Below are 24,256 nucleotides of genomic sequence, written 5' to 3' on the forward strand. Positions count from 1 at the left end.
CTCCCATTAAATGCTTCCATATAATGGATTATTGGTAGACAGTTCTTTATTTTCTTTTCTTTCTTCTGTCCCTTCCTTAAAAAGAGAAGCAATCTGACTTTTATAGCTAAGGGCTTGCCTGTTTTCAGATAATGGGTGTTGAACTGGTGGAAAACTGGAACAAGGCGAGATTGAATCAGACTCAGAACTTCGTTTTGTCTCTGCTGTGTCACGCAGCGGGACAGAGCTTGGGTGCGGGAGGGACTGCGTCCAGGCTGGAGCTCCCTGGCTCTGAGCTGCTTGGCTTCACCTCTCCCTGTCATTCCCCTGCTGCTTAAGAAAATATTTCCATTTGTTCTCTCCAGGTACTTTATGGCAGTGCGACGTGGCCAGAGAATGCAGTCCTCCCCCTGTGAGAGGGGCAGGACATATGTCCTTTGTTTCAGTCGCTCGCTGCTTCTGGTGTTGAGCAGGCAGTCTCAGCTCTGGCATCTCTTGAGTACTTGCCTTTGCAAGCTTAGGGTTCGTTTGGTTGGAGAGGGTTTTTTTGGATGTCCTGTTGCTGTAACTTATGGATAATTTTTTCCCTTAATGAAGAGGAAAAGAGAAGACATATGCTTTGTTTTGCAGATTCAGCTGAGACACAAAGGGTGCATTGTTCTGACCTTCCCAGCATGCTGGTAAATTTTTTATATTGGCAAAAAGGGCCTGGACCTCAGAAGTCCTGAACACTTCTGGTTTCCCATACAAGAGCTGGGACCTGCAGTGTGAGCCAGAACAAAGTCTGGGAGCTGTGGTTGGCCGAGTGAGCGTGTGCTGGCAGCCTGCAGGATAGAGAATTTTCTGGGGTGGCAGGGGAGCTTCCCAGCATAGCTTCCCCTCTCCCCTGAGCATTGCTGCCCACTAGGCAATTCGATAGAGCTCTATAGGAAATATTTGAGGCTCTACAAGTGCTATTTGCAGGCATCTGACTTGCCCTGTTGTGCTCTATGTGTCCCCAGCAAGCTGCCTGCCTCACCTCACGTGCTGCAGCACTAGGCATGGTGCTGCCGAGCGCTGGCTCTAAAGCTGTCAGGAAGATGCCTGGCTCTGATTTAGTGTCCTGGACCCCATGTATATGTCATGAGCGAGTTTGATGCAGCAGAGAGCTACATGCATGAGTTGGTGGGAAACCTGCCTTGCAGCCAGAAATCCTGGTAACTTTGGGGGGTCCCAGGAGGTCTGGAAGGATCCAAGCAGCTGAGCACAGCTGTGCTCAGGGTAGTGGGGGTTGAGCTCCTTTGCAGCACTGACCCTCAGCTAATAAGGCCTAAAACAGGAGGATCGGACAAAGGTGGCCCAAGTATTATGTTCATTTTCTCCTTGCAGTTGTTTTCTGGCAGCCGAAATGATTCCCTGAAGCAAGAGGTGTCATTTAAAACAGAGCAATGGTGAGTGCACAGATGTATCACTGGAGTTCAGAGGCAGCCTCCTACATCTGATTGTAACTGCGATTCACTTACAGGAGGGAAGGGCCCCATCCTCACTCATGGGGTTTGTTGCCTTGATCAGAGGCATCTGGTTAAACTGCTGCTTTGCACTTCACCTATTCTTCGAAGTTTCAGAGGGAAGAAAATCTCTCTGCAGAAGATGCGCAGCAGAGCTCGCTGGTGTTTAACCCTGTGTGTCAGACCTTGCAAGAGAAGAGCAAAGGATATACTTTACGTCCTCTGGTGGGATGTTTTCATGCACCTTGTGCTCCTTCAGAGGAACAACTTGCTTTTTAGTTTTATGTGGAACCAACTTCTACCATGAAATGTTTCGCCTACATCCTTCCTCCCTTCCTCTGGGGTACACCTCTGCAGACCCAGGATTAGGGCTTTGGCTGCAGCTGCAGGAATGGTTCAGGTTTGCGCTGGGACCTGTCCTGTTTCTGCTTTCTGCAGGAGCCTCTGAGAGGAGAGCCCCACTTTTGCCTCCCGTGGGAAATGCTTACAGGGGCACTGGAGCCAGCAAGCCCTGGGATGCCTCTGCCTGCCTCCCCTGTTTCCCCAGGGCCACTGTGATTCCTAGTCCCTGGCCACTGCCCCAGGAGGGATGATGCAGATGCTTCTGGTCCCTTCCTGCCCTATCTCAGCGGTGGGCAGAGCATGAACCCAAACAGAGGTATCTCCATCAAGGCACAGGGACTGCTGAGAGCCTGGTAAGGGCTGGGGCAGAGGTAACCATAGATGGCTCTGATTCATTTGGCTTCCTGTCTCTCTCTAAGAAAAGGATGTAAATAGCCAAGAGCAGGGGATTCCAGTGAAAAGAGCAGGCGGGTGTCATGCGGTGCTGTGCTGTGCCAGCTGTGGCACTCAGCCTCACGGAAAGCCGGTAGTGGTGAAAGCTGGGGTTCTCAGAAGTGGAGGAGGCATGGGCTGCTGCTGCGCCGCATCGCCCCATCGCATCAGAGAGGCTTCCTGCACGCGGAGGAGATCGTGGAAGGAAGAACCTCTGCAGCGCCAGCGACCTCACCCCTGCTTGCAGAAGGGGTGCACCCTCACCTCTGTGCCCTGAGCAGTGGCGGTGCTCCTGGTGCCCTCGCAGCCAGGCAGGCATCCCTGTGTTTTGGCCAGCCCCCTGAGTGGGGGAGGTCCCAAAGGATTGACGGCTGGAACTGCAGTGACATTTTTCATGGGAACTTCATGTCTTGGGGCCACTGGCAGGGTAACGTGGGCAAGCTTTGTGTCCATACTTGGTGCTCATACCCATGCCCATGAGTGCTGAACAGCTGCCTCCTTATAGAAACACAGACTCTCATCACCAGTGTTTTCTGTGCTCCCAATGCAACAGCAAATTGCAATGACCCTGCAGAGAGAGGCTCACACACCAGCATCCCGCTACCAAAGCCAGGCTGATCACTCTGGTCTTGAGGATGTTGTCTGGGTGGTATCCCGAGCCCAGCTGTGCTGGAGACACGGCAGCAAGGCGGTAAGCTCCGTATCCCCAGCTCCTGTCACACATCAGGCTCACAGTCATCAGCTGGCTAAAGACACACCAGCAGTAGTGCCTTCACCCATCTGGCTCCATAGCCCTTCTTCCTATTGCTGTTTCCTTGCACTCAGAAGGAGAATGCTGAGGAGGCAATCCAAGTAAAGATGGCACAAAGGGGTTTCAGTTTTGTAGCACCAGCAAGTGTGTGCCTTTAATTGATGTAACACTGTCAAGGGATTTGAGGGGCATCAGGCACCCACTGCTCACTGGCAGGCAACACACATGGGTGCTCACCCACCTGGCTTACCTGTGGCGGTAATTTCTGTATAAATCCAACATCCCAGTACTGTTTGGATGAGGAAGCAGGGAGGATGGCTCACAACATGGTGCTGGAATTTCCTATTCGGTGTCCAGCTCCATGCTCTGGTGTCAGGGAGAGCATCACCTCTTTAATCAATTGTCTTTAAGGCTGTTACATACATGTTCCTCTTGTATGAAGACAGGCTGAGAGAGTTGGGGTTGCTCCATCTAGAAAAGAGAAGGCTCTAGGGAGTCCTTATAGCAGCCTTGCAGTACTTAAAAGGGGCCTCCAAGAAAACTGGAGAGAGACTTCTTACAAGCACATGTAGGGATAGGACAAAGGGTGATGGATAGATATGAGGAAGAAATTCCTTACTGTGAGGGTGGTGAGGCACTGGCACAGGTTGCCCAGAGAAATTGTGGATGCCCCATCCCTGGAAGTGTTCAAGGCCAGGCTGGATGCAGCTTCGAACAATCTGGTATAGTGGAAGGTGTTCCTGCTTGTGGCAGGGGGGTTGGAACTGGGTGATTTTTAAGGTCTCTACCAACCCAAACCATTCTATGGTTCTGTGATTCCATTATGTAAAAGATGCAAACAATACAAGAGCTGGGAGCAGAACTGAGGCCCAAGGCAGTAATCTGGTGCAGGATTTGAGATCTTTTTTGGAGTGCAGCTTTCTGAGACAAGGTTGCAGTAACAAAGTTTGTGTCACTTTTGGGACCAGAGTATGGTTCACAGGGGACAGGGTTGTTAATACAGCTCTTCTTTTTTAGAAGTAGCTGCATATATAAGTGGAACTCAAAGAACTAATTTCTTTTCTATTTTCTATACCATAAGCTTAAAATTTTCTTTGTCGATGGCGAAGTCGCAAGCAGGAGAAGGTGAGAAACTCAGTGCTTTTTACAGGGAGCAGTAACCTCATACAAAATACATCCAAGGCACAGAAGAAAAGCAGGGGCAGGTAAGGATGAACTAGCTGCATCTTCTAAGGGAGTGCTGTGGGGATGCTTCAAGGTTATAGATAAACCTGTTCACCCATAATGAAACAATCAATGCAACAGATACTAGCAAACCCCCCCCCCCCAAAAATTTCACATACAGATCGGTTATTTAGGAATATATTTGCTAGTAGCAGACAAAGTTAGTCAAGGTGATCTCCTTTCCGCACCATCTTATCTTCACTTCCCTGCCAATGCACTCCTTTCCCTTTTCAGGCTGCTCAAAATGGATTCTGCTGTCTTCCTGTAAGAAATTCAAGCTCCACCTGTGTTTAATTAGATATTGGATAACCTGGGTTGTTGTATTACAAACATCTAGGACAAAAGTCTAGAAAAACTAATCAGTCATAGGTCAAAGAGCAACAGTTCCAATTTTAAGCCAAGTGAAGTGACAGGAGGTATAGAGAAAGACACATGAAAAATCACGACAATTGTTTAAAAAAACCCCTAAATTAAGTAAACCCTGTTGCTTGTATCTACTGGCTTGTAACATATTTGAGATTACATAAAGTAGCAAACATATAAAATGATCTTTCTCAGAGACACATGAAAATTAATAATTTTTACAAGAGACTCTTTTACATTCCCTTCTTGCTGTTCTACAGTACATTTTAGATACACAAGGTAAATCTTTCTTGCAAAAGCAAAGGATAAAGAAATTATTTTCCTTTAAATGCCCATGCTGGTTTTGGAATAAAGGAAGGAAAGCACAGGGTGCACATCTGTAAAGGGACTGCTCCAGTGATAATACAGCATTTCTATGGCCTAAGGTACCACACGGGGAGTGTGGGGATCTGCAGTTTGCTGCTACTCCAGTGATGGATAGTGGGATGGTTTCTCAGCAGCAGTGGTATCTTTATAACATTCCTGCCCTAGTGGATGGTGGCGGGGAACAGATGCTCTTGTGGGCATCCATTCTTTGTTGCCATTGATGCTGGATCTCACAGTTGTTCCTGGGTGAGGGCATCTGCTGCTCCATCATAGGGATTGTTCCTCCCTCTGTCTCAACAAATTAGCTGTGAGCTCTGAAAACACTACAGCAGGAGGAGCATGCTGCATTTTCTCCTCAGGATATTCAAACCCACAGTGCTGGGTTTGAAATGAAGTGCAATAGTGGGCTGCAATCCCTTTGGGCTTGGAGAGGAATGATTCCCAGTCTTCCCATATCCCTGCAGAGTGGGGTGAGCCCAGACCCCCTGGATTAGATCAGAGAAGTAGTTTTGGAAGGAAGAGGAAAGCACAGGCCTCTGGGTTATATTTTTCTTTGAAGGAAAGTAAGTGCTTCCAAATGTAAGTGTCTGAACTCCCTGAGGACAGAGGCATTGCTCTGCAATCCTGAGTTAACCCCACACTTTGGCCTTGGGGTGAGGGCATGGTTTGTCTCCCACATATTCCCTAGGTTAGCTCATCACTCAGCCAGCTGATTTCCACTAAGTCTTTCCCTAAATGTTTAAAACTCCCTCTGCTCCAAGCAGGGAAACCCCAACCCTACATGTGGGTCTGGCCAGACTCAAAGGCGAGCTGCTTGCAAGGCTTGAGGCTGTCATGAATAAGGTTCTCCCAAGGCAAGGTGGATAGGCATGTGTAGTGCCAGGGGCTGATTAGAGAGCCTGTGGTTTTGGCACCATCTGCTTGGGTATGTGAAGATGTCCTTAGCTGAAAGAAATCTTTCTCAAGATCTCCATGCCACAGGATTTTGTTTTACTAGCTGCAGGCCCCGTGCAACCCATGCTTTGTCTACAGCTGGTGAGCCTTGACGTTCATTGCAAAACCTTCCAGCCTTCAGATGCTAAAATTCGTGGCTCTTTCCCCCTGCCCACCCTAAGATTACAGCAGCCCAGTGGAAGGATCCTTCCTTCTGTAACACCCACCAGGCTCTCCCTCCTTGCAGAGCTGTCACTCTGTGGCTGAACTCTCTTGCCTTTGATTTTGTTCCTTTGGAAAGGGGCTCAGTTCTAATGACAGAAGCTCTGGCAGTCATAAACATCATCTGCTGACCCAAGAGCTCTCCTGCCGTGCGTACGCTGCTCCTTAAGAACTTGTGGTCTCCTTTCACTGCAAGGGCTCAGTGAGTCAGCAAAGTTCCTTGGAGTGCTCATGTGCCTTCACTAAGAGCTTTGTAAATACTGGACTTTGTTTTTGCAAAACAGCCGAGTAAAAGTTATCTGTTTATGATGTGATACCTGCAGTTGTATCTAAATACCTTGCAGCTTGCGTTTGTAAGGCTTGGCACAGTTCCTCAGCCACCAGACCAACCCCAGTGCAGCTTTGCATGCCTTCTGCCTTGAGATGAAGAGCAGGTCTTACATTGCCACCTGCAACCTGGCTGGGAAATGAGTTTGCTAGAGGGTAGTTAAACTTGTTTCTGATCTGTGGGAAAGAGTAAGATTCTCCTTAGATCTGTAGAGGTTAGGGAGTAGGGTGTAGAGGTGGCTATTAACTTACCTGGCCTACTTGCCTGTGTGTCGTGTAAATTTCACCCACACGTTCATTTGCTAAGCCTGGAAGATTTTACATTGCAGTGTTTGGAGCCACAAAGGGAGGGGAAAAGAAGCATCCCTAGGTGGGCCCAGAAATATATTCCAGATGATTGGCGCAGGTGACGGATCACAGTGATAGGCTTGTCTCCCAGATCACTTTTGTTGTTCTTTCTCGAGTTTTTCCATGTGTCTCCAAGCTGTGGAACCTTTCCGAACCATGCTGTGCCACTCCTGTGTGGGGCTGTGGTGTGCAGGTTCCAAGCTACCTATGGGCCTGGAAATACAAGAGCAAGTCAGGACAGACAAACAGAACATTGTGCTGTGCTCTGTTACCCCAGCAGTCTCATGCATGGCTCCCAAATGTAGTGTTTCCCCATGGATAGGCCTTTCATGCACCTTTCACTGGCTTGGGACCGTAGAAAAAGGCATTCAGCTTTTCCCACCAGGCTCCTGTGGTGATTTCTAAATCCCTTACTAACTGAATATACGTCTTTTTGGTTTCCCCCCATGTTTTATACTTGCATTAACGCTGCTTCTGTATGCTCTTTAGTATTAAATGCCCTTCTATCTAGACTAGTAGTTTTAGGCTTTTCTTGTCACAAACTTGCCTGTGGAACTGTGGCTGTCTTTTTATAAAACAATCTTTTTGTCAGTTATTTATTTTGTTAATTTTTGTTGCCCCTCAGTTACGCCAATACGTCAAGTTTGAGGATACTGACGCATTTAAATTTATTTCATACATTTCCGTGGTTGATGTTTGATTCTACTTGATCCTAATATGGTCATCATTATGCACAGCCACCTGCTAATTCTTCAATCTGTAAACTTTTTTTTACTTTTTGTCTGTCCGAATGAGGTCAGTACTCATCTCAAGTGTGCCGGGTGCATGACCGTCTAAGGTATTTTTTGAATGACCACATGAGATCTCCAGCAAATATCTCTGAGGCTGAAGTCACCAATGATGGTAATTCCCCTCTCTACACATTACAAACAGATGGTTGAGGAGATGTTCCATTCACTGGTAGAATTTGTTCTGTAACAGATGCCTGCCAGCTGCCATTCCCTGCCCTGCTGCATGATTTTGTAGAGCTAACGAGATTAAGAAACTGTTGAAATTGATTTTTGCTTCTAAATACAGCAGATATGATTCTGAAAATGCAGGGAGGCTCTGTCTCAGATGGTGCGGGCTGGCGCAACTCCAGTGAAAAGTCAGTGGAGCTGAACCACTCCGCATTGGCCACGGTGCTGCCTTGAAGAGCAGCTCTCTTAAGTGAAAGCATCGGCATTAAGAAATCGACAACAAAAAGAAGTTTCCCAAGTAGAACAACAGCACAAAATTGGGATGAAGGGAGAGTTTGGGGCAGCTTAAAAAACTATTCTTCGCTCCTACCCGCAGTACAAGACTGCTGACACATTTTGAAAAATGGCTTTCACTGGAAACTCTGGTACATCACATAGCTCACTGCTCAGCCTCGGTGCCATGGCAGGAGGTTGTTTTGCAGCCTTCGAACTTGCTCGCTCATGAATCAACACTTCCCACCTGTAGCCACTGGGGCCAAAGCCACAAAACCTCCCAGGCTGAAATCCTTCTGCTGATAAAAATCTAGATTGAACTCGGCATGAAGCTGTGGAAGAATGCAGATGTGTATTTTGAGAATCCATGGTCAGGCTTTGAACAATCAGATGAGTATTAAGAGAAAAAAAATTGCAGTAGTTTAAAAATAACAGATCTACTGCATGGCAGCCATAAAAGGAGATTTTAAGGAAAGGAATAGAAAATCATGCCAGATGAACGCATTAGGAACAGCAGTTGATACGGCATGTACTAATGACAACATATATATCCCCTTCCTCTCCAAAATACATGTGAGAACCTTGCAGGAGCAGCCAGAGCACACCATTTAAGCTCCATTAGTACAACATTCACCACATCTTCTTACCACTGCAGGCTTTTGCTGAACATTACTTCAGTTGCTTATGCCTCCAGACAAAATTTAAACTCGGGTCAAAGCTGTAAGCAGTTCTAAATTGAACAATCCAACTTAAAGCATTACAGGCTGTTTGAAAGCCTCTGTGACCCGACAGATTTGAATACTGAGAAACATGACATCAGAATGACCTTTCCTTCCGCACTGTTCTCACAGCTCCTTTCTTCTCAGTAGATACGTGAATCTCTACTGTCTTCTTAGTCTTAGTGCCTGATACGCTGAGTTTGTTCCATCCGTCCATCCATCCAGCCATCCATCCATCCATCCATCCATCCCACTAGCACCTCTAGTTGCAGGGTCATGTATTCCCTCTCCTCTGTTTTGTAAAGGGATGAGAAGACAGCGCTGGGTCTCGGCAGCATTCCCCAGCTATCCGGACACTGCCACGGGCTTCTCAAACACCCTCGTTCCCAGAGAACAGGACTCTGAGGTCTGTCGTGGTTTGAGGTGATTGACAAAAGAGTTCAGGCCTGCCATCACCACCCCGCAAACCCAGCCCGTCTTAAATCACAGCCTGCTGCCTACATCAAAAGTCATTTGTGAAGAGCACAGTTGCTCCTCTGTAACTGATCTACATGGAGCAGGTCATCAGCTGCTTATGAGCTTTCCTTCTATTTTTTTTTCTCAAAAAAACCCCACAGTATGAAGTAATGTTAGAAATAAATAGTCTCATCTTTCTCCCCTAATTATAGAAAGAGGAGCCTTGTTAGGCTACATGTGATTTTCAGTGGCAGCTCCTCACCTGGGAGTTCAAGTGGGTTTCCTACAAGTTACAGTAATTTGGTTCAGCAAAACCTGAAATGAAACACTTTATTTTCTGCAAATCCACAGGATGATCTTTGAATACTGAGCTTTTCTCAAGGTGACTTTGAAAGCCATCTTCCTTGCCCCAGCAATGAGATCTCTGTGCATGGCGTACAGCTGTGATAATCCCTGGAGAGTTTTGTCCAAGCCAAGAAATTAAGAGCCCTGTCTAATGGGGTCACCGGCTGCTAATGAAGTTGCACGTTCATAAACTACAGCTACAGCCCTCAAGGGAAACTCCCCGTCATCCCTGCTTTGGGAGATGCAGTTTGTCTGTGTCATAGGAGCTCATAGGACCTGTGAGAGCTGCTGGAGGCAATCTGCTGTGTGGGCTTTATTTTTAACCCCACCTCCCCAACCCTTAAGCAGGTTCTTCTTTCATTCACAAATTGAATTGAACAGAGTTTTAATTTTGGTGCCTGTGTCAATTTGTCAGCAGTAGTCAAACGAGAGAAGAGTTATCCAGGTTTTTTCCTCCTGTGGAGGATCAAACAACAAATCTGTGTAGGGAATTCCTGATGGAGAAGCCTAAAAGGAAGATTATGAATTTTCAAAGCCGTGGCCTTGTAAACCAAGCGTCTCTGCAGACATCGTGGAACAAGAGCTCATTAGGAATAATCATCTAAAACCTGACTGAAATCTCTGTAGCTTTCTGACTTACACCAGATGAAAATCTGATCCATTTACCTAGTTTTAAGTCCAAACACACGTTCTTGTGGTGGAGACATAATTTCCTTTGCATGCTGTAATCACTGCTCTGCACTGTGACAAGCAAATATTTATTGGGCTTTGCAGGGCTCAGCAAGAGCTTATAGCACATTTCTTTATGGCATTTGTTTTGCTATACATGATGTATATTTTGGTGGGTTTGCTGGTGCTTTATTTGATGCTCAAGATCAATCATTTCTGAAACACAAGTGTGACATCTTGGGAAAAGTAACTTCCACTTCCTCAGTACTAATCTATCAGGTTGACTTTATTTCCGTCACAGCATACCAAGAGCAAACAACTTCCTACTACTCCGTGCTTTTCAGTTAAATGCCTTTTCCAAAAGGTTAGGGAAATGCTTGTGTCATGGAAAAAACAAAATCCAGTTATGCAGAAAATAAAGAGGTGCAGTGGATCAGGCTTAATTGAGCACTTAACAGGCTCAGACTAGCCTGAGCCTGCATTAACTGAACCACTGAATCCATCCAAGCTGAACAGTTGTAGAGCATTTGGGCTGTGCAGTTAAGATACACTTCAGCATGGGGTTCTTTATCTGCAGGTAGTAGCACTTAACCACCTGGGCAGCCCCCTGGAAATGACTCCCAGCATGGGCAGGGCAGAGGGGCGTTTTGCATCTGCACAGGGCAAGCTGCTCTCAGGGTCTCTGCATATGATATCCCCCTCTGCCTCTCTCAAGATGCAGCTAAGGTTGTTCCTTGTGCTTTTCTCTTTTTTTTCTCAAGTCTTTGTCGTATGAAACAGGTGTTGGGGGATGTTCTCAGGATTTCAGGTGGCTTGGAGGCAGAAGGGCTAGTGGATGACTTCGTCCTTCCTACAAGACCTTCTCTCTCACATGCTTCTGATGTCTCACTAGTGTGATGCTACTTCTTCCTTTCAAAGGAGCCGGTGTCTCAGTCAGTGTGGGAATTGCCCCACAAATCCCCACCTGACTGGAAATAGTGCTTCTCAAGCTGAAAATAGTGCTTCTCAAGCTGAGAGTTAGTTTTTGCTAACTAGACACTGTCACAGCTGTTGGTCATTCTGCAGTACTTTCTGCTAGATTTTATTTTTGAGCTGGGGAAAAAACCCCAGCCCTGTGCACACTGTTAGATCAGACAGGTGATAATGTGCCTGTTTTAGGTGATCAAAAAGATAATTGGTATCATTACTATGCCTGCAGATAATTTAGGATTCATTAAAGTAAGTGTTCAGGGGGGAAAAGTGCGTGATTGCAGTTTTACATCGTGGTTATTACAGCATCCCTGGCTCTAGCAGGCAAATCAGGAACATTTTAGCTCAGCATTTTCTGGATTGTAGGGATCTATCTGTTGGCTTAGGCTTTGCAAAAATATAAGTGGTATTTACAATTGCACTTGGCAACGAGCTGCTTTTTTCTGATACAAATCCAAATGCTAGGGTTATAATTACTGTGAATGTTGCATCCTGCAATCTGGAAACATAAGCAACATGCATTGGTCTGGTCTTCCCAAAGAAATTGTTGAGGGCTGCAGTGACTATCCCTGAGGAATCTTCCCATGGTCCTGAATTATGTAGTAAGCCCACATCTATGTAATCTCCTCTCGATACTGTTTCATTTTGCATGCAATAACTGTATTAGACACCATTGCAGATTGACTCTGCAGGCTCATGCTGGTCCAGACATAAGATGTGGGATTCATCATCTTCCAAGGACTTATTTTAAATACTTAAAACAAAATGGAAGTCTTCTTCAGTAGGGGAGAGATGCACTTGAAAATAGATGCTCTTTTATAGAGTAGACTTGCAGGTCATGTTTTACTCCTTGTAGTGATTAAGGGAGAGAACAGACCTTGATTCTTGGGAGTAGTAGCATAAGGATTACACAAGTCTTTTTTGTGTGAGGCCTGATCTTGACAGTGATCTGTGTAGATGCATACCAGATCAAGCCAGAGCAAAGCCAGATAGGCAGCCAACACCTAGAGACCTAAAAAAATATTACATCAATGCTCACGGTGACTGAGAGGGGTTGCCTAAATTTGGGGCTGGCGTGCCTCAGACAACAGCTAAACTTATGAATCACTTGGGGACCTGCCTGTATGCTGTTGGCATTGAAGGGTTCCTTGTTGCCAGCTGCCAAGAGGTAATCCTGCATGAGGGATGGACGATGGACCCCTCACAGGCCAAAACAGCACTGGAAATCTACTGGACTCAGTGGATGAAAACTGAAGCTAAAACCACAGCTGAAAGTTTGGGCCAGGCTATAAATAAAGTACCTGAGTAAACTGAGGAGAAATTGTTTTTAAAGGAACAGAGCAGAGGGAGAGAGCCGTGTACATGCCTTGTGCTTCAGTGTTGGGATGCAGCTTGGTTGAGTCTTTTTTCTGGTGGGTAATACAGTGTGTGCTTGCAAAAAATACATTTGAACAAACATGGATGCTACACAATGTTAATGGGATGGGGTTTTTTTCCCATAAGCAATTTGGTAAGTTTTTCTTTAAAATTTGATTAACAACAGTCTGTGTAATTGGTGAATTTCCTATGCTAAACACTTTGTGTTACAAACATATAGTCACAGAAAAGTAAGAGATTCTTACACAAGACACAGGTAAACTCATAGTCTTTATTTTATCTATAAGGAAAAAGTCCCCTGAAAACTAACCAGGTCTCAAAATACTCTTCTCTAGAGTTTGGTTTTGCAGTCTATTATGAATTTGACACAGCAGAAAAATTTTCAGCTAAAGATAGAGGGGATTTTATTCAGACAGACTTGCTCTTTCTGTCCTGTGTGTCCCTACATGTGTATTTATATATATGTCATTTAGAGAAGAAAAAGATGAACTATTACCCTCTTTGCTGAACTATACCCTAGTTAGCAAAGACTAACTCTCAGCTTGAGAAACATTATTTTCAGCTTGAGAACTTAGTTTTGTAATAAACTCAAACTAAAGTGAACCCAGAAAAAGACAGCCACTGCAGGTAGAGTCTCATTTCCAACTTCTTCTATAAACAGACTCTTTTCTTCCATTATTTAAAACTGCTCAGCTGCTTCTCTGCAAGAAAACAGCAAAGGCAATTGAGCACAGTCTTGGTCACGTAAGTGGCTCTTGTCTAAAAAGCTAGTTCATATTCAATGCTGTCCTAGTTTTTCTTTTCTCAATCCCATAAAGGTCCTTTTCAGAAGAAATTCCAATTGATGAGCACTGGAATCAGTGTGTGAGCAGAAAAGTACAATATATAGCATACTGCTATAAAATTACAGATAAATATTTACATAGCTTTTCATGTCCCTTCACATTCTTTTAAGCTCACATTCTTTTCCTCTAATCTTCATTTGACCATTTCAAGCATGACTAACATACTTTGAATTATTTTTACACTTCCAACATCTACTCTGTAAAAACAGTGAACATGAAGGTGCAGGTGGCTGAGCTGAGTTCAAAAGATTCATTTGCCGAGAAGAACTAGGACTTTCCAACTGTATTTCTGTACTTGAGTTTCTTAATAAAGCCACTGTGTTATCCTGAACTTAGGCGAACTCCATGGTTACGGTGGTGTCGATTAACCATAGTGTCAAAGAATCACTCAGCCTGAAGCAGCCAATACAGGGATTTTTATTTTCCTCTCCTCTTTATCCAAGCATGGAAAAAGGGGCAGGTTGCTACATATTCTTGTTGCACCTTATCTAAATATATTGATCACTTCCTCTGGACTCTTATCTGTTTGCTCTGCAGTGGCTGTGGTTCATTCACACTGGGATTTGCAGGGAAGCTGAATGGATTCAGCCACGTGAGAGGTACTGGTGGGCTGGTTAAGGCCGGGTGACACTGTGCCTGGCTTCTCTTTTGTTTCATCTGGCTGGTTGTTTGACATCCGCCAGCCTCTCTGTTCATTAAGGCGGCGTGATGAATGGAAGGCAGCGAGTGTAATTGGGGCAGTTAGGGCCACCTGGTTCATAACTATAACAAATATCCACTAGTGCATCTCTTTCAGCACCACATGCACCACTGAAGTGCAAACTGGGTGATAGTGAATGGAAATCTTAAACTGATGTAAAGATTCTAGTAGTTTCCAGAGTCATGCTGGCTTCTCTTGCCCCAGCCTTTTTAAGGCCCATAAAAGAACCTTTTCAAAGGTAGGCTTCCCCCAGTAACAGAGACTACATTCATGTAGCATTATTGTGCAGAAGACATAGGGTTCTGCTAGTTTTTTTACACTGGGACAACTTCATTAGAGTAGATCCTGCACTGCCCCAAGGGTGGGTGTACCCAGCTGTACGGAATTGAGCTGGTGGGTGGCATGGTGGTTTTTGTTCCATTCGTGCAACACGTGTGTGGTACAGGTGATGTGCTGGGGAAGGCAGGAGAAAGGTCTCTTGTACCACGGGTAATCCTTGTGCAGAGAGGGCAGGAAGTTCAGCCCACAAGATTTAAACACCAACTAATTTAAATACCAGCTGATTTAAACACCAACTTCGCACTTGATGCTCCCAGACTATGCCTTTTCCTGAGCTGAGCTCTGCCAGACCTGACTTGAGCAGGGCTACAGTGGGCAGAGATGTGGTGCTGTCTCTAGTTGGAAGCACAGACATCGTATTGGTGCACAGGACTGGATAACAGTGACTCGTAGATGTGACCTTGGACTCAGCACTGATCAGTGGAAGCAGTACTCACAGTGTATGGGAACAGCCCCGCGCTGGCCAGTGACGATAATGTCTTCAGCAGACTTTGCATCGTGAAGCGGTTAATGAATTCTTTTGTAGTGAAAGGCTGGATTCAATAAAAAGTTTCTGGGGCAAGTTACCATAGCCTGCCATACTACAGTGTGTCAGGCAGACCCTTTTTTTTTCCCTTTTCATTTATTTTTTCTTCCCCTTTTAATTTTAAATTGAGTGCAGCTGACTGCCTCCAATGCTGTTAACAATGGCACTTCTTTCCCTGGGACAATGTAACATTTAAAACAGATAAAAGCTCATGTGGGGCCAATAAAAGTTTGCCCCCATCCTCATTCCTGTAGGGCTGGTTTCCTCATCGTTAACATTTTTTAAGTAGCAGGCACTATGAATATGAATGTAAGTGACTTTTACATGCTATTACTCATCAGTGGGTAACTCCGAACAGGCATCACTGGAGGGATGTGCCCAATCTCAAAGAAACTTTGTGGCCCAGCAGCAGGGGAGCAGTGCTGTGTGAGATGAATCCTCAGGGGAAAATGGGAAGTCAGTAGGTGAATAACTGGGGTCCAGAGTGGCATGGCAGCCCAGCTGCCCCAGTCCAGCAAGAGTAGCAAAATGGGAGGACACACACAGGTGACACTCGGCAGCCTGTGTGCTCCTTCTGGTGGCTGATGGAGAGGGAGCAAGTCAGTGGGTTCTCGTTCCAGATTTTCCATCTGAATTGCTTGTGCAGGTTGGGTTAGGGGTCCAAATGAAACCCTCTGAGCGTTGGTCTTTTGTCCATAGCAGGGACAAGGAAAGGCATATGGCTTGCATACCTTCTTGGATGGACAGTATGCATTGAATACTAACAAAAATCATTAGTAGCAACATTATAATTTTGAAGGCACTATAAAAGCGTTAGGTTTTATAAATGCACTTTAAAGTGACTTCTTTCCTGATCAGTTTCTGTGTGGTATGTATGTGCTTGTACACAATCAGTCTGATTTCTCTTTCAGTCAGCAAACTAGTTTTAAAGTAGTCTGTGTGTTGCAGGGATGTGTGTTTTGACTGTCCTCCCTGCAGAACTCAATCCAGAACATCCATGACTTTTCTTTCCTGAATCTTCCTTTGCCTTTGGTGATTTTTGGATTAAGCTCCATGTTGCTTTGTGTATTCATGCATCTCTGTGAAAGAGATTTATTTTATTTTATTTATTTATTTATTTAAAATGGTTTTAAAGCCTTGATCAGTGCTATGATGAGAAAGTGCCTCTGTTCCTTTCCTCCATGTGCCTCCTAGTCTCCTTGGTGCTTGGTTCCCACCTCAGTTGCTGTTGTCTGTAGCTACCAAACCTGCCCAGCTCCGGGGGTTGAGCCCCTTCTCTGCCTTTCCCACAAAAAACACACATCAGTAACAGGACCAAAGAGTTGGTGCATCATGCACTGTTTATGCTTACAAATTTAGAAATATGATTGCTCCCCACCAGTGTTTACTAATTACATATTCCAGCCAAAGCAGGAATGAGTCATTTTTACATTGCTCATAGAAAATTAAAAAAGGCTTAAACACCCACAAAATTTGCTTACTCTTCAGGTGTAGCCCCCGGAAGGGTGAGGACAGCTTCCGCCGTATTCTGGTTGGAAACATCACTGACATGACTGTTGGGAAGTTGAACAGTCCCAAACCAGTGACAGGTGATGTGCAAAAAATTATGGAAAAATGCCATGAGGTCAGATCCTGAGGACGATTTTTTAAAAAAGGCTGGTTGCAAAAAATGTGCTTGACTTCAGTAAGGCCTTTTCATGACGTCGCCCGACAACTCTACGTGGTGCTTGTAGAATTAAGCCAGTCTTTATCCACAAAGATAGGAAGTCAGATCTTTTGATGCACTAGTGGCTGTCAGCAAACTGGTACAGATGGTCGTTTTGTTCAGAACAACATGCACAAAAGTATCCCAGAGATGCAGCTCAAAATACCCACATTGCTCTCGTGTGTCAGTCCCTCTCTTTCCATTATTGCAAAATGACTCACAGGCTTGAAAAGGCAAACATTGATCAAAAGACCGAAGAGTGATTTACTGGTGCAGGATGGGACAAGATGTTGTTTTAGCCCAACAAACAGTAACTGCATTTAGAAGTATTGCCAAGGGAGTCCGAGGCGGTGCTTGCTTACTAAATTGGGTAAAATACAGGGATTTCACCAAATGCAAATGACAATGAACAATATGTATGACTCAATATATCCGCTATGCTTTCAATGTGCAGTCAGGGGGTGGTATAGCTGACCTTTTAAAGTGATGCTTTTCAAACCACATTGTTATGATTATCAAAGTGTTCATTTTAGAGTACAATATTTGGACACACTCCTGTTAATTTTCTCGTGTATCATTTGAAGGCTGTTTTCCCCTCTGTTTATAAGAAAAGCACTTCCAGGCAACCCCTAGAGTGTCATACATTTATTTCTATCTCTATCGAGGGAGTGAAACTTGCTATCAGTTCTCTGAGGCTTGACACACACCTCTGGAGTACTTCAAGTCACGTATGGAATTAGCTAAAATAAGTTTGATGGTGATTTTGTGAGACCTTCCTGTGTGCCAGAAATAGTCTTCAAGAACAATGTAGGGCGAGAAATATTCTTTGCTCTTTAGCCTCGGCTTCCTCCTATCTAAAAGCTGTCGGTGGCATCTCTGGCCGTGCAGAGCAGATCACAGAATGGCTGTGGGGTGATTCCAATTTTTGGTACTGTAAGCGAAAGAAAATAATCTGGCATCAGATTTGCAAATTTAAGTGTAGAAAAGGCTGAAAAAAATAAAACAATCACAGCTCATAGTCAGCCCAAGGCCAGCAAGCAGACTGGAACAAGGCCCCCGCAAATCCAAGAGAGGCAGTTTTGCTGGGATGCATTTCCTCTCCGTCCTCCATCAGCCAAGCCAAAAACTTAACAGGAAAAAAATAAAAAGGAAGCCGTACAGAGCAATTTGGCTGCACAACTGGCTGCACTCATCACAGATAAATAGCCTGGGCTCAGCTTCTCTGTGGTGTGGGGACTCAGTGCGGTGCTCAGGGGCCGGGCAACACGCTGCCTCTGTGACCAGCAATAGCCACCACCCTGCTTCCCACAGCACTGCTCATCCCTGAGCAGTCACCCCTCTGGCCTGAGGGGTCTGGCACAGGCTGGGCCCACCACAGGTAAAGCACAGCTCTCCTGGAGCATGAGCTGCGATGTTGAGATGCCCCATCGGGTGAAGAGTTAAGTACTAAAATATAGCAGAATTTTCTATTGGGTTGAGGATGCCTTATTTTGATCATGGAGGTCAGACACAGACATGGGAATTCCCCCAAGCTGGTTTATTTGCAGATTTGTTCAGACAGTTTCTTTCTTTCTTTTTCTTTTTCTTTTTTTTTTTTTTGTGACAAATCAGCCTGTTTTTTATAATAATCTCATCTTGAAACTTGAGAGGAAGGGAATATATGGGTGAGCAGCTAATATCAGTGAGTTCTGGAAACTCCCTTTTTATGGTCTCTCTCATTTAGCAGCTGTTTTGATACTTTCATTGCATTAAAAACTTATATGACGAGACTGACAATAAATTAACTTCATCTCTTCCAGTAAAATTAGCTTTAGATCACACTAAGTTTGAGAAAAGCACTACTAAATAGTAATAATATACAGACAACAGGGCTTTGATCTAATCTATCATGAAGAAATAAAGCATCGACAGTGTTACGATCAGAGAAGGCAAAGCTATTTTCCTTCTTCTTTACTGATTATTCCCCTGCTTCAAATATTATTTTACAAGTGTATATGTAGGATCTAGTGACTTGTCGATGCAAACATTGGTTTAAAATTAATTTTAAAATATCTCTTTATGCAAAGCAATATATTTACTGATTTAAGTCATACCCATCTGGACATGTTTATCAAAATCAATCCTTGTCTACTATAAGCCATTTGCTGCCATTGCCACCCACTGGCCAGGGACAAACAACCATCCTGTTACTGACCCAGATCGACAAATATCCTGATTAAACAGACACATCTTGCTACACATCCAACTGCTTCCTATTCAGCATCTTGCCTTTAACACAAAATCTGGCCATCTTTGTACAAAATTTATTTACTGTTTTATCTTTAAAACATAAGTCATAGTCTGGGAAGGAGGGGGCAGGGGGAGCCTGTTCTGCAGACCGCGAACTCTGATCTGATAGTTTCATCCTTCTGTCATCTCTTTAAATGTAGTATCTAAAAACTGAAGGATCTCATCCTTTTATGTTTCTGTTAGACGAGATACAGTTTTGGCAATATATAGTAAAATAATGAAACTGAATTACAGACTGTAGGGAACTGTTTTTCGCACATAGGGGTCAGCATATATGGTAATACTTTGGATTAAGGATGAAATTACTACAGGAGTGTAATAACTAACCTTGTTAATCTCTTCTCATTTTCTTAAGAGTAGTTCACAAAAATATTACAGCAATCACAGCTTAATATTGGAATCCTTCTCTGCTTTAATCACAGTCCTTTATATACTGTGATTTTATGTGTTATTTTGTCCTAATATTGCTAACAATTTTATTAATCATGTCTGTTGTTGGTTGGTTTACCACTTTCCTTCACAAATGATTTTAGGGCCCAATATTTATGCCTTTGAAACAAATTTGAAAAACTGATACAAAAATGATTCTTCTTAGAGGAGCTGCTCTTCACTTAGGTACCCATAAACAAAAGCTAAATCAGGCCCTTGGACTTCTCTTCCCTGCGCCTTTCGGTACCATACCAGGTTCATACCACCAATGCTGAGACAGCCTTCTCTACAAATGAAAGGCAAAGAAAGGCGATAATGTTTTGTTCTCTGCATCATTAGTAAGGGGGAAGGAGGAGAAGAACTTAGCAGAACAACTGCATCTTTTGTTTTTAAGTTCTTTGGAACAATTCTGCCAGGCAGCGCGTTTTCCCTCTGTTTCATTTGTCTTTGTTATTATCCTATCTAATTAAAATTCTGCAGTGCCGTCATGAAATTGTTGTCCGTTTAAGGTCACAAACAGCTTCTGTCCTAATGAAATATGAATTGCATTAGTTAATTGAATTGTGCACTTATTGTGTGTTGTGAATGCACTGAGCACACTTATATTCTTAACATATACTGAGCATTTTTATCAGTTTAGGCAGTGTGTGGACATAGAAAATGCTGCTATCATTCTTTGCATCACAAGAGGGAGATTTAATTGGCAATAGACGGGACTAAGAAGTGTTTGTGAAGGACAAGAACTCTAAGATCTCACACAGGCATCTGCTAGCTAGGATGAGATCGGCTCTTCTCATCCACCCCCAGTGGTCTGGGGTCAGGGCACAGTCCCGAGCGGAAAACTCGAATAAACCCTTATTATGCACGGTGTCTCTGTGATGTCTGTCAAGATAGGAAGAACCAAGGGAGAGTAACGAAACATCTGTGGCCTTCTGCAGCAGGAGGCTTTCTGGGTTAAATGAACCTCGTAATTGAAACCCTCAGTGCATGGTCCAGACTGTTCTCTTCCAGGGTCTGCCTGGTCTCTGTGCAGATACTACCCCCACACCCCTGGTAACACAACAAGCTGAGCTCTGGGGTCCTTTTCACAGCTGGGAGGTGCTTTCTTTGAACTGTGGGAAGGTTCACTTTAGGATGTTGAGGACCTGATCACCTCAGGGCTGTGGATGAAGCAGGTGCTTACAGGAAGTGCAGGCTCTGGCACTTAGCCTTTACAACGTGTAAGATGGATGTTTTGCATCGGTAACCACTCAGTGGTGGACTTTACTAATGAACCAGACTATTTTGGAGGATGGTCATTAGCTGGGAAAACAGTAACAGAATACTAGATTTAGTTTCTGTGCATGGGTCTTGATTTTTCGCCTAGTTCTTCAGCCTGTTCAGCATTATACGTACACACACGTGTTGTCGTATATATGTGTGACATGCATATGTATATTCATATACATATATGTATATCAACAGTGTTTAGCCGTTGGATTTATTTACAGGGAAAGTATCTTTGGATTCTGCATAATATTTCTGTAAGGTAGTAAATCTGAATATAGTACCTTCCAGATATTCTTGAACTTGACAGGTGTGGAGAGGTATCTTTTGTTCTGTCAAATAGTGCCTCCCTTAGCTCAAAATGGTACTTCATTCAACAGTAGGCTGAAAGAAAAGATAAGCAATGTTCAGGTTGAAGAGTTGTTGAGAAATTTCTTCTTCTTCTTGTCATTTTCCACTCAAAAACCGAGGTGATATGCAAATAGCATTTTCTTTTACCACAGCAAACTAATGCAGGAATATAAAACCACTTAAGATAAACACAGCTGAAAATTGACTTGCCACAATACACAATTCCCAAAGGGAAATACCATGACCCTTTTTACAAGAAAAACAGAGAGAAGAGTGTCTGTGCTTGATCTCAGCAGGCATGGACAACCCCTTTGTGGGGACTTCCCAGCTCTGAGCGCATGCAGAGGCACTTGTCATTTCCCACTGTGGGTGATCCTCCGCAGCTGCTGTAGCACTTACCTTCCAGGAACACTTCTCCATGGGCCCCAGACAAGAACTTTGTTACCTCCTCCCACAGATGCTGCACTGAGATAGAGAGACTAAATGAGGGATTCTGGTTCAGGTAGGTAGGCAAGGACTTCCCCTATATGCTCAACAGAGGGGAAGAGAGGTTTTTTCAGAGGGCAGTGTGGAGGATAGCCACGTTAGGTGGCTGCTTCTCTGAATCACCTGGAAGAGTTTCGTTCTCAATCATTGTAATTACTGAAAGTAAGGAGACCTGCCTCTGGGTGTAGTTGTTGCATTACAGAAGTGCTTCAAACAGATGAGTTTCCTGCACTCTCCAAGTCACCCCGAGACAGTCATACCTGCTTGAACTTCTGGCTGAGGAATTTCCCACCTAGTGCCCGTATCACTTGGTTCTCTCCTCTCTCTCTCTCTGAGTTTTCTGCATTGGCCACAGTACTGAGAGCTGTAGCTGAGCAACTGCTGAATGTCCCTGCCCGCATGAAAGGGTTCAGGAGGTGATTAAGAAGGGGTGGGTGTCTGTAATGGTTTGGTGAAGTTCGTCCTGACAGATTCACAGGCAGTGGGCAAATGACTGAGAGTGAAAGTGGTGGGATGGGGCGTGAAGGGTGATTGGCAGTGGTTGCTTAGTGGTCTGAAAAGGGGTGAGTGAAAGTACTTGGGGGAGGGGAGTTTGGGAAGCACGGCTGATGGTGAGAAAGACACTACTGCATTACCCCGTGGCATGCTACAGGTGTACAAGCTGCATTCTCTTCCATGAAGCAGTTTTAAAAGACTTGATGTCATTAAAAATGCTCACGTACTTCTATCTAAATTATATAATGTAGTGCTGCATAATTAAGCAGGGGAGGAAATGAAAGAGATTCAAGGAAGGCTGAAAAATAAAAATAAACTGAGGAGTCCTCCAGGGAGAGTAGAGAAGAAGCAAAGACTGATAGTCCTGCAGGCTGATGTGATTTTGCTGTCCTCTGTAGCACCACCACATCAAGGGAGACAGACAGTGTCCCTGCTCCTACGGGTGGCCTTCCATGAGGATGCCTGTGCTCAGCCTGGCCCTCTGCCCCAGAACCATCAGCCAGATGTCTGTGGCCTCTTCCAGCATTCACTCCAGCCTCAAACAGAGCAGGAATGCAGGGATGGTGCTCAGAGCAGCCGGGAAGAGCGTCCTCCCCTGCTGTGATTAATTCAGTTAAAAACCCATGACTGACCCGTCACAGTGTCTGTGGCTGGACAAAGGAGTGAAGGTGGCCCTACGTAAACAGCAGCATTTTAAACCCTGGCACATGGTTAAATTCCGTAGTGTTACCAGGTTTTTAGCTTTATTTTCAGTTAAGTAAAGAACAGAGCTATCTTTTTTTTTTTTTTTTAAATATAGCCTCCTCCCTTTATGTTGCTGTCATTATATGTTGAATTATTATTCCTTCGATTTGGATAAAGCACATAAACAAAATTTAATTTTTTTCTGTTTACTTTTTAGTTTTCATTAAATAGTTTATGAAAATGCTCCTTTTAAGATTAAGGAACTCGCCCATTTTAAAATTCTGGTTTGAACTTCTTTTATCAACCTTTTATTATGCCTTGCATTTAACTTACAGCTTTTTTCTTTAATATTAAATAATCCCATTAGTTTTCCTGATAAAAAGACATACTGGAATTTTTTCTTAAGTTAAAGGTACTATGTTGCTCAGTTTTTTTCAAATTTCTATAAAAATCTTACTTTAGGAATCTGTGAATTTTGTCTCAATCACAGTCTTTTTGTTAGAAGAACATGAGAAAAATTAGCAGGAAGTCTTTATAAACACTGAAGGACACAAAAATCCCCTGCTCAGCTAATACATAATTATTAAAAATTGTCCTTCATTATTGGAATCATGATCAGTCTAGCACAGACTGTGTCTGTGCCTGTGTTGGTCACCACCTGCTTCAAATGAAGGCAAAGAAATGCCACAAGAGGTGGATTTAGGATAGTGTCATCTCCCATCCTCCCCCCTGTCTTGCATAGTCCTTTTGAAGACTTCACACTAATCCCAAAAATCAGAGATTGATTTAATCCTTCAAAAAAAAGCCTTCCATTATAATTAGTATAATAATAACAACTATTAGTACTATTATTATTATTGCCACCATTATTATTACTACTACTATTACTGTAGTAATATTTCTATTATTATTTGGACTGTTAACAGCTTTTGTTTACTGTAGAAGTATTTGCTTACTCTTTGAAGCTCACTAAACTCACGTCTCAGCATTCTGTAGCAATTATCTAATTTAAATACTTTATATAATAAAATTGTCTAATTGAGGATGGCATGCAAAAGTATGCTGTCTTACCAGCTTTGAATTTCCTGTGCTTCCTTATGTTATTGAAATCCCTCTATTTCTTGCATGATGAGGACCGGGAGTGCTAAATCTCCATCTGCACGTTCTCTCTCCCAGTCTGTCACTCATTGACTCCTTGTTCAGTTAGATGGCTACATTCCCAAATGGCTTGTTCCAGTGCTCTCCCTATTGAAAAGTTTTCTGTATTCTTAGAGTCTTATTGCTCTACTCTGATTCCTGTCAAATGAAGAGTGCAGAAAATTCAAACACAATTTTCAGAAAATGTTTCTTAAATCCCAACAGCTTTAATTAAATTATTATCAATGCAATGATTATTAATGCATTAAAATTTTAGACATGGGATCAGGAATTTTAACTGGTTTCCTGTGTCTCCCCATCCAAATTGTAGCTTTATAGTATATTTCCTGGCCCAAGACTTCCAATATTGGCACCTGCCTAACTTCAGACAACCAAGGCAGGAGGTCCCCACTGCAAGACTCAGTTTACTTGGGTGTCTACTCATGTGTTTAGGAATCTAACT

General features: G+C 43.8%; 1 protein-coding gene and 1 long non-coding RNA gene across 4 annotated transcripts in view; one reads left to right on the plus strand and one right to left on the minus strand.

The window, feature by feature from the left end:
• BCL2 (BCL2 apoptosis regulator) overlaps positions 1-24,256 on the plus strand; it is a 96,539-nt gene that overhangs the window by 52,720 nt on the left and 19,563 nt on the right. The gene's annotated exons all lie outside the window — the stretch shown is intronic.
• LOC121674558 overlaps positions 16,274-24,256 on the minus strand; it is a 45,520-nt gene continuing 37,537 nt past the window's right edge. For 2 of the 3 annotated variants that reach the window (XR_006019673.1, XR_006019672.1), the window contains exons 3-4: positions 20,925-21,024; positions 16,274-17,587 (exon numbers count right to left, since the gene is read on the minus strand). This is a non-coding gene — a long non-coding RNA (uncharacterized LOC121674558). Of the gene's footprint in view, positions 17,588-20,924; positions 21,025-23,727; positions 23,953-24,256 lie in introns of all 3 variants that reach the window. The other variant, XR_006019671.1, reaches the window with a different exon arrangement.

Source organism: Corvus kubaryi, unplaced genomic scaffold, assembly GCF_017639235.1.
Source record: "Corvus kubaryi isolate FWS band 111438036 unplaced genomic scaffold, C.kubaryi_AGA036_p1.0 69, whole genome shotgun sequence".
NCBI lineage: Eukaryota > Metazoa > Chordata > Aves > Passeriformes > Corvidae > Corvus > Corvus kubaryi.